The sequence below is a fragment of the Coregonus clupeaformis genome, unplaced genomic scaffold (assembly GCF_020615455.1).
Source record: "Coregonus clupeaformis isolate EN_2021a unplaced genomic scaffold, ASM2061545v1 scaf0062, whole genome shotgun sequence".
Classification (NCBI taxonomy): Eukaryota; Metazoa; Chordata; class Actinopteri; order Salmoniformes; family Salmonidae; genus Coregonus; species Coregonus clupeaformis.
Window position 1 is genome coordinate 617,501 of NW_025533517.1, and position 10,000 is coordinate 627,500.

Consider the following 10,000-nt stretch of genomic DNA (forward strand, 5'->3'; position numbering starts at 1 on the left):
TTACAGCAGGACTGGTAGATTGGGACAGGTGAGAGGTGTAGTTACAGCAGGACTGGTAGATTGGGACAGATAGCAGATGTAGTTACAGCATGACTAATAGATTGAGGGACAGAGATGAGAGACGTAGTAGTTACAGATGAATTGATAGAGTTGAGACACATGAGAGATGTTGTTGCAGCAGGACTGATAGATTAGGACAGATGAGAGATATATTTACAGCAGGACTGGTAGATTGGGACAGATAGGATATGTAGTTACAGCAGGACTGGTAGATCGGGACAGATAAGAGATGTAGTTACAGCAGGACTGGTAGATCGGGACAGATAGGGAGATTGTGAAGCTACAGCAGGACTGGTAGATTGGGACAGATTAGAGGTGTAATTACAGCAGGACTGATAGATTGGGACAGATAAGAGATGTAATTACATCAGGACTGATAGATTGGGACAGATGAGAGATGTAATTACATCAGGACTGATAGATGGGACAGATGACAGATGTAGTTACAGCAGGACTGGTAGATTGGACAGATGCTGGGTGTAGTACAGCAGGACTGATAGATTGGGACAGATGTGAGATGTAGTTACAGCAGGACTGATAGATTGGGACAGATGCTGGGTGTAGTTCGGCAGGACTGATAGGATTGGGACAGATGTGAGATGTAGTTACAGCAGGACTGATAGATTGGGATAGATGCTGGATGTAGTTACAGCAGGACTGATAGATTGGGACAGATAATAGATGTGAAGTTACAGCAGGATTTATGGATTGGGACAGATAAGAGATGTAGTCAGGCAGGACTGATAGATTGGGACCGATAAGAGATGAAATTACAGCAGGACTGATAGATTGGGACAGATAAGAGATGTAGTTACGGCAGGACTGATAGGATTGGGACCGATAAGAGATGTAGTTACAGCAGGACTGGTAGATTGGGACAGATAAGATATGTAGTTACAGCAGGACTGGTAGATTGGGACAGATAAGAGATGTAGTTACAGCAGGACTGATAGATTGGGACAGATAAGAGATGTAGTTACAGCAGGACTGGTAGATTGGGACAGATTAGAGGTGTAATTACAGCAGGACTGATAGATTGGGACAGATAAGAGATGTAATTACATCAGGACTGATAGATTGGGACAGATGAGAGATGTAATTACATCAGGACTGATAGATTGGGACAGATGACAGATGTAGTTACAGCAGGACTGGTAGATTGGGACAGATGCTGGGGTGTGGTTACAGCAGGACTGATAGATTGGGACAGATGTGAGATGTAGTTACAGCAGGACTGATAGATTGGGACAGATGCTGGGTGTAGTTACAGCAGGACTGATAGATTGGGGACAGATGTGAGATGTAGTCAGCAGCAGGACTGATAGATTGGGATAGATGCTGGGTGTAGTTACAGCAGGACTGATAGATTGGGACAGATAATAGATGTAGTTACAGCAGGATTTATGGATTGGGACAGATAAGAGATGTAGTTACAGCAGGACTGATAGATTGGGACCGATAAGAGATGAAGTTACAGCAGGACTGATAGATTGGGACAGATAAGAGATGTAGTTACAGCAGGACTGATAGATTGGGACCGATAAGAGATGTAGTTACAGCAGGACTGGTAGATTGGGACAGATAAGATATGTAGTTACAGCAGGACTGGTAGATTGGGACAGATAAGAGATGTAGTTACAGCAGGACTGATAGATTGGGACAGATAAGAGATGTAGTGCTCAGCAGGACTGGTGATTGGGACAGATTAGAGGTGTAATTACAGCAGGACTGATAGATTGGGACAGATAAGAGATGTAATTACATCAGGACTGATAGATTAGGGACAGATGAGAGATGTATTACATCAGGACTGATAGATTGGGACAGATGACAGATCCGGTAGTTACAGCAGGACTGGTAGATTGGGACAGATGCTGGGTGTAGTTGCAGCAGGACTGATAGATTGGGACAGATGTGAGATGTGAAGTTGCAGCAGGACTGATAGATTGGGACAGATGCTGGGTGAAGTTACAGCAGGACTGATAGATTGAAGGACAGATGTGAGATGTAGTTACAGCAGGACTGATAGATGCGGATAGATGCTGGGTGTAGTTGCAGCAGGACTGATAGATTAAGACAGATAAGATGGATGGGAATACAGCAGGATTTGATGGATTGGGACAGATAGAGAGAGTGTAATTAGCAGGACTGATAGATTGGGACCGATAAGAGATGAAGTTCAGCAGGACTGATAGATGGGACAGATAAGAGATGTAGTTTGCAGGACTGATAGATGTGGGGACCGATAAGAGATGGAAGTTACGCAGGACTGGTAGATTGGGACAGATAAGATATGTAGTTACAGCAGGACTGGTAGATTGGGACAGATAAGAGATGTAGTTACAGCAGGACTGATAGATTGGACAGATGAGATATATAATTACAGCAGGACTGGTAGATTGGGGCAGAGTAGGAGATGTAATTACAGCAGGAATGATAGTTTTGGGACAGATAAGAGATGTAAGTTACAGCAGGACTGGTAGATTGGGACAGATGTGAGATGTGTTTACAGTAAGGACTGGTAGATTGGGACAGATAAAAAGATGTAGTTACAGCAGGACTGGTAGATTAGGACAGATAATAGACGTAGGTTACAGCAGGACTGATAGATTGGGACAGTTGAGAGATGTAGTTACATCAGGACTGGTATGGGACAGATATGAGATGTAGTTACAGCAGGACTGATAGATTGGGACATATATAGATATGTAGTTACAGCAGGACTGGTAGATTGGGACAGATGAGAGATGTAGTTACAGCAGGACTGGTAGATTAGGACAGATAGGGATGTAGTTACAGCAGGACTGATAGATTGGGACAGATAAAAAGATGTAGTTACAGCAGGACTGATAGATTGGGACAGATGTGGATGTATATGTTACAGCAGGATTGATATATTTGGACAGATGTGAGATGTAGTTACAGCAGGACTGGTAGATTGGGACAGACAAGTGATGTAGTTACAGCAGGACTGGTAGATTGGGACATATACGAGATGTAGTTGCAGCAGGACTGATAGATTGGAACAGATTAGAGATGTAGTTACAGCAGTACTGATAGATTGGGACAGATTAGAGATGTAATTACATCAGGACTGATAGATTTGGGACAGATTAGAGATGTAATTACAGCAGGACTGATAGATTGGGACAGATGAGAAATGTAATTACATCAGGACTGATAGATTGGGACAGATGATAAATGTAGTTACAGCAGGACTGATAGATTGGGACAGATAAGATACGTAGTTACAGCAGGACTGGTAGATTGGGACAGATCAGAGATGTAATTACAGCAGGACTGATAGATTGGGACAGATAATAGATGTAATTACAGCAGGACTGATAGATTGGGACAGATAAGATATGTAATTACATCAGGACTGATAGATTTGGACAGATTAGAGATGTAATTACAGCAGGACTGGTAGATTGGGACAGATTAGAGATGTAGTTTACAGGACTGATAGATTGGGACAGATTAGAGATGTAATTACAGCAGGATTGAGTAGATTGGGACAGATCAGATAGTGTAATTACATCAGGACTGATAGATTGGGACAGATTTAAAGATGATTAGTTACAGCAGGACTGGTAGATTGGGACAGATGTGAGATGTAGTTGCAGCCAGGACTGGTAGATTGTGGGACAGATGTGAGATGTAGTGACAGCAGGACTGATAGACGGACAGATAGGAGCTGTAGTTACAGCAGGGACTGATTGATTGGGACAGATTAGAGATGTAGTATGCTGTGGGACTGGTAGATTGGGACAGATGTGAGATGTAGTTACAGCAGGACTGGTAAGATTGGGACAGATGTGAGATGTAGTTACAGGCAGGACTGATAAACGGACAGATAGGAGATGTAGTTACAGCAGGACTGATAGATTGGGACAGATGGAGAGATGTAATTACAGCAGGACTGATAGATTGGGACAGATAGGGGATGTAGTTACAGCAGGACTGATAGATTGGGACAGATGAGAGATGTAGTTACAGCAGGACTGGATTGGGACAGATGGAAGATGTAAAGTAGTACAGCAGGACCTGAGTAGATTGGGACAGATGAGATGATGTGGAAAGTTACAGCAGGACTGATAGATTGGGACAGATGGAAGATGGTTGAGTTACAGCAGGACTGGATAGATTGGAACAGATGTGAGATGTAGTTACAGCAGGACTGGTAGATTGGGACAGATGTGAGATGTAGTGACAGCAGGACTGATAGACTGGGACAGATTAGAGATGTAATTACATCAGGACTGATAGATTGGGACAGATTAGAGCTGTAGTTACAGCAGGACTGGTAGATTGGGACAGATGTGAGATGTAGTTACAGCAGGACTGGTAGATTGGGACAGATGTGAGATGTAGTTACAGCAGGACTGGTAGATTGGGACAGATGAGAGATGTAGTTACAGCAGGACTGATAGATTGGGACAGATGAGAGATGTAGTTACAGCAGGACTGATAGATTGGGACAGATGAAAGATGTCAGGAATAGGGACAGGTGAGGACAGGTGTCTCAAACTGCTAGCTGTTCTGCTGGATACTAGTACTGGCTGTCCTGCAGCATGATCCGTATGTTGGTGATGACATTACAGCTGACGTCAGTGAACCCTGTTTCACGCTGCTCCCATGGTTTAGATGAGATTATAGGTGTCTGTGGTAGAGTTATGGGGTCTCATCTGGCATCTGTGTCTATGTGTGTTGGGGGGGGGTTGAGATTATGGTGACATCTGGTATCTGTGCAAGGGTTAGGAGGGGCTGTATTTCAATCTCACCTCGATCTGACTTGACAATGGGTTAGGGGGCCTGTATTTAAATCTCACCTGGTATCTGTGTTAATAAGGGTTAGGGGAGCCTGTATTTAAATCTCACCTGGTATCTGTGTTAATATTAGGTTAGGCCTGTATTTAAATCTCACCTGGTTTCTGTGTTAATAAAGGGTTAGGAGGGCCTGTATTGAATCTCACCTGGTATCTGTGTTAATAAGGGTTAGGGGCCTGTATTTAAATCTCACCTGGTATCTGTGTCTGGCCTTCGGAGGTTGAAGGAGTTGTGACCAGCGTTGAGCGGCTGTTTGTTGGGACTGTGTTGGCACAGCAACCCTCATGGTTGTCTGTCTGATTCTTTCCAGCTCACTGAGACGGTCTGAGAACAGCCCTGTTTTAGGAGGATCCTCTAGCTTCTGACGATGTCCTGTACAACAACAACAACAATGAGACGGTCTGAGAGACGGAGATACAAGCGCTGGGTTGTTCTCCAACAGAACTGACTTTGAGGCTGGGTGGGGATGGAGAGAGTAAGAGGAGAGGAGGAAGAGGTGGAGGTTAGGGATGAGAGAGGAGGAGAGGAGGGAGAGGGTGGGTGGGGATGGAGAGAGGAGGACAGGAGGGAGAGGTGGTGGGGATGGAGAGAGGAGGAGGAGGAAGAGGGTGTTGGGATGGAGAGGAGGAAGGAGGGAGAGGTGGCGTAGGGATGGAGAGAGGAGATAGGAGGAGAGGGTGGGTGGGATGAGAGAGAGGAGGAGGAGAGGAGGAAGAGGGTAAGTTGGGTTGAGAGAGGAGGGAGGGAGAGGTTGGGTGAGGGATGAGAGGAGGAGAGAGGGAGAGGGTGGGTGGGGATGAGAGAGGAGAGAGGAGGGGTGGGTGGGGATGAGAGAGGAGGAGAGGAGAGGAGGGAGAGGGTAGGGTGGGGATGTGAGAGAGGAGGGAGAGGAGAGGGAGGGAGAGGTGGGGTGGGGGGTGGAGAAAAGAAGGAGAGGAGAGGAGGGAGGAGGGTGGGTGGGTGGGGATGGAGAGAGGAGGGAGGAGAGGAGGGAGAGGAGGGAGAGGGGTGGTGGGGATAGAGAGAGTGAGAGGAGGGAGAGGTGGGTGGGATGGAGAGAAGAGGAGAGGGGGGGGAGGGTGGGGGGGATGGAGAGAGGAGGAGAGGAGGGAGAGGGTGGGTGGGGATGAGGAGTATGACAGATATGAGACAGGTCTACCTCAGTAAGTATGACAGATATGAGACAGGTCTACTTCAGTAAGTATGACAGATATGGAGACAGGTCTACTTCAGTAAGTATGACAGATATGAGACAGGTCTACCTCAGTAAGTATGACAGATATGAGACAGGTCTACTCAGTAAGTATGACAGATATGAGACAGAGTCACTTCAGTAAGTATGACAGATATGAGACAGGTCTACCTCAGCAAGTATGACAGATATGAGACAGGACTACCTCAGTAAGTATGACAGATATGAGACAGGTCTACCTCAGTAAGTATGACAGATATGAGACAGGTCTACCTCAGTAAGTATGACAGATAGGAGACAGGTCTACTTCAGTAAGTCTGACAGATAGGAGACAGGCCTACTTCAGTAAGTATGACAGATATGAGACAGGTCTACCTCAGTAAGTATGACAGATATGGAGACAGGACTACCTCAGTAAGTATGACAGATATGAGACAGGTCTACCTCAGTAAGTATGACAGATATGAGACAGAGTCCACCCTCAGTAAGTATGACAGATAGGAGACAGGTCTACTTCAGTAAGTCTGACAGATAGGAGACAGGCCTACTTCAGTAAGTATGACAGATATGAGACAGGTCTACCTCAGTAAGTTTGACAGATATGAGACAGGTCTACCTCAGTAAGTTTGACAGATATGAGACAGGTCTACCTCAGTAAGTATGGAAGATATGAGACAAGCCTACTTCAGTAAGTCTGACAGATAGGAGACAGGCCTACTTCAGTAAGTATGACAGATATGAGACAGGTCTACCTCAGTAAGTTTGACAGATATGAGACAGGTCTACCTCAGTAAGTTTGACAGATATGAGACAGGTCTACCTCAGTAAGTCTGACAGATATGAGACAGGTCTACCTCAGTAAGTATGACAGATATGAGGTAGGTCTACCTCAGTAAGTATGACAGATAGGAGACAGGTCTACCTCAGTAAGTATGACAGATATGAGATAGGTCTACCTCAGTAAGTATTGCAGATATGAGGCAAGTCTACCTCAGTAAGTATGACAGATATGAGACAGGTCTACCTCAGTAAGTATGGAAGATATGAGACAAGCCTACTTCAGTAAGTCTGACAGATAGGAGACAGGCCTACTTCAGTAAGTATGACAGATATGAGACAGGTCTACCTCAGTAAGTTTGACAGATATGAGACAGGTCTACCCTCAGTAAGTTTGACAGATATAGAGACAGGTCTACTGTTTGAAGAAAAGAGGGCAGGAAACAATACTCAATCTCATCTCCATCCCTCACGGCCAGGTAGTAAAGACCCTCATACACGCTTTAGTAACATCACGTCTGGATTACTGCAATGGAGTCCTATTCAGGACTACTGCAATGGAGTTCTATTCTGGACCACTGCAATGGAGTTCTATTCTGGACTACTGCAATGTCTAAAGGAGTCCTATTCAGGACTACTGCAATGGAGTTCTATTCAGGACTACTGCAATGGAGTCCTATTCAGGACTACTGCAATGGAGTTCTATTCTGGACTACTGCAATGGAGTTCTATTCTGGACTACTGCAATGGAGTCCTATTCAGGACTACTGCAATGGAGTCATATTCAGGACTACTGCAATGGAGTTCTATTCTGGACTACTGCAATGGAGTTCTATTCTAGACTACTGCAATGGAGTTCTATTCTGGACTACCGCAATGGAGTTCTATTCTGGACTACTGCAATGGAGTTCTATTCTGACTACTGCAATGGAGTCCTATTCAGGACTACTGCAATGGAGTCCTATTCAGACTACTGCAATGGAGTTCTATTCTGGACTACTGCAATGGAGTTCTATTCTGGACTACTGCAATGGAGTTCTATTCTGGACTACTGCAATGGAGTTCTATTCTGGACTACTGCAATGGAGTTCTATTCTGGACTACTGCAATGGAGTCCTATTCAGGACTTACTGCAATGGAGTCCTATTCAGGATTACTGCAATGGAGTTCCTATTCTGGACTACTGCAATGGAGTTCATTCTGGACTACTGCAATGGAGTTCTATTCTGAACTACTGCAATGGGAGTTCTTATTCTGGACTACTGCAATGGAGTTCTATTCTGGACTACTGCAATGGAGTTCTATTCTGGACTACTGCAATGGAGTCCTATTCAGGACTATTCTGCAATGGAGTCCTATTCAGGACTACTGCAATGGAGTTCTATTCTAGACTACTGCAATGGAGTTCCATTCTGGACTACTGCAATGGAGTTCTATTCTGGACTACTGCAATGGAGTTCTATTGTGGACTACTGCAATGGAGTCCTATTCAGGACTACTGCAATGGAGTCCTATTCAGGACTACTGCAATGGAGTTCTATTGTGGACTACTGCAATGGAGTTCTATTCTGGACTACTGCAATGGAGTTCTATTCTGGACTACTGCAATGGAGTTCTATTCTGGACTACTGCAATGGAGTTCTATTCTGACTACTGCAATGGAGTCCTATTCAGGACTACTGCAATGGAGTCCTATTCAGGACTACTGCAATGGAGTTCTATTCTGGACTACTGCAATGGAGTTCTATTCTGGACTACTGCAATGGAGTTCTATTCTGGACTACTGCAATGGAGTTCTATTCTGGACTACTGCAATGGAGTTCTATTCTGGACTACTGCAATGTAGTCCTATTCAGGACTACTGCAATGGAGTCCTATTCAGGACTACTGCAATGGAGTTCTATTCTGGACTACTGCAATGGAGTTCTATTCTGGACTACTGCAATGGAGTTCTATTCTGGACTACTGCAATGGAGTTCTATTCTGACTACTGCAATGGAGTCCTATTCAGGACTACTGCAATGGAGTCCTATTCAGGACTACTGCAATGGAGTTCTATTCAGGACTACTGCAATGGAGTTCTATTCAGGACTACTGCAATGGAGTCATATTCCAGATTGTGAAGCGTGGTTCATCACTCCAGAGAACTCATTTCAACTGCTCCAGAGTCCAATGGCAGCGCAGCTTTACACCACTCCAGCCGACGATGGCATTGGCATGGTTATCTTAGGCTTGTGTGCGGTTGCACGGCCATGGAAACCCATTTCATGAAGCTCTGATGAACAGTTATTGTGCTGACGTTGTTTCCAGAGGCAGTTTGGGAACTCGGTAGTGAGTGTTGCAACCGAGGACGATTTTTACGCGCTGTGCGCTACAGCACTTGGTGGTCCCATTCTGTGAGCTTGTTAGGCCGACCACTTCACTTCTGAGCTGTTGTTGCTCCTAGCGTTTCCATTCAGACAGACACACAGACATACAGACGGTCTCCGAGACACAAAGGAGCTCTGTTACTATGGAGCTCCTTCTCCTTCAGATAAATACTGATGCTCTGAGTAGAGAGGGGGGTCGGGGTGACATACTGGTGACTCTACTCTGAGACCAGGGAGCCTGGGGGAACACAGGGAGACTGGGGGAACACAGGGAGACTGGGGAACACAGGGAGACTGGGGAACAAAGGGAGACTGAGGGGGAACACAGGGAGACTGGGAACACAGGGAGACTAGGCGAACACAGGGAGACTGGGAACACAGGGAGACTGGGGAACACAGGGAGACTGGGGAAACACAGGGAGACTGGGAAATACAGGAGACTGGGGGAACACAGGGAGACTGGGGGAACACAGGGAGACTGGGGAACACAGGGAGACTGGGAACACAGGGAGACCTGGGGAACACAGGGAGACTGGGAACACAGGGAGACTGGGGAACACAGGGAGACTGGGGAAAACAGGAGACTGGGAGAACACAGGAGACTGGGGAAACACAGGAGACTGGGAGAACGCAGGGAGCCTGGAGGAACACAGGGAGACTGGGGGAATACAGGAGACTGGGAGAACACAGGGAGACTGGGGAACACAGGGAGACTGAAACACAGGAGACTGAAACACAGGAGACTGGGGAACACAGGAGACTGGGGAACACA

General features: G+C 45.9%; 1 pseudogene; it reads right to left on the reverse strand.

The window, feature by feature from the left end:
- LOC121556988 overlaps positions 1–10,000 on the reverse strand; it is a 161,340-nt pseudogene that overhangs the window by 15,181 nt on the left and 136,159 nt on the right.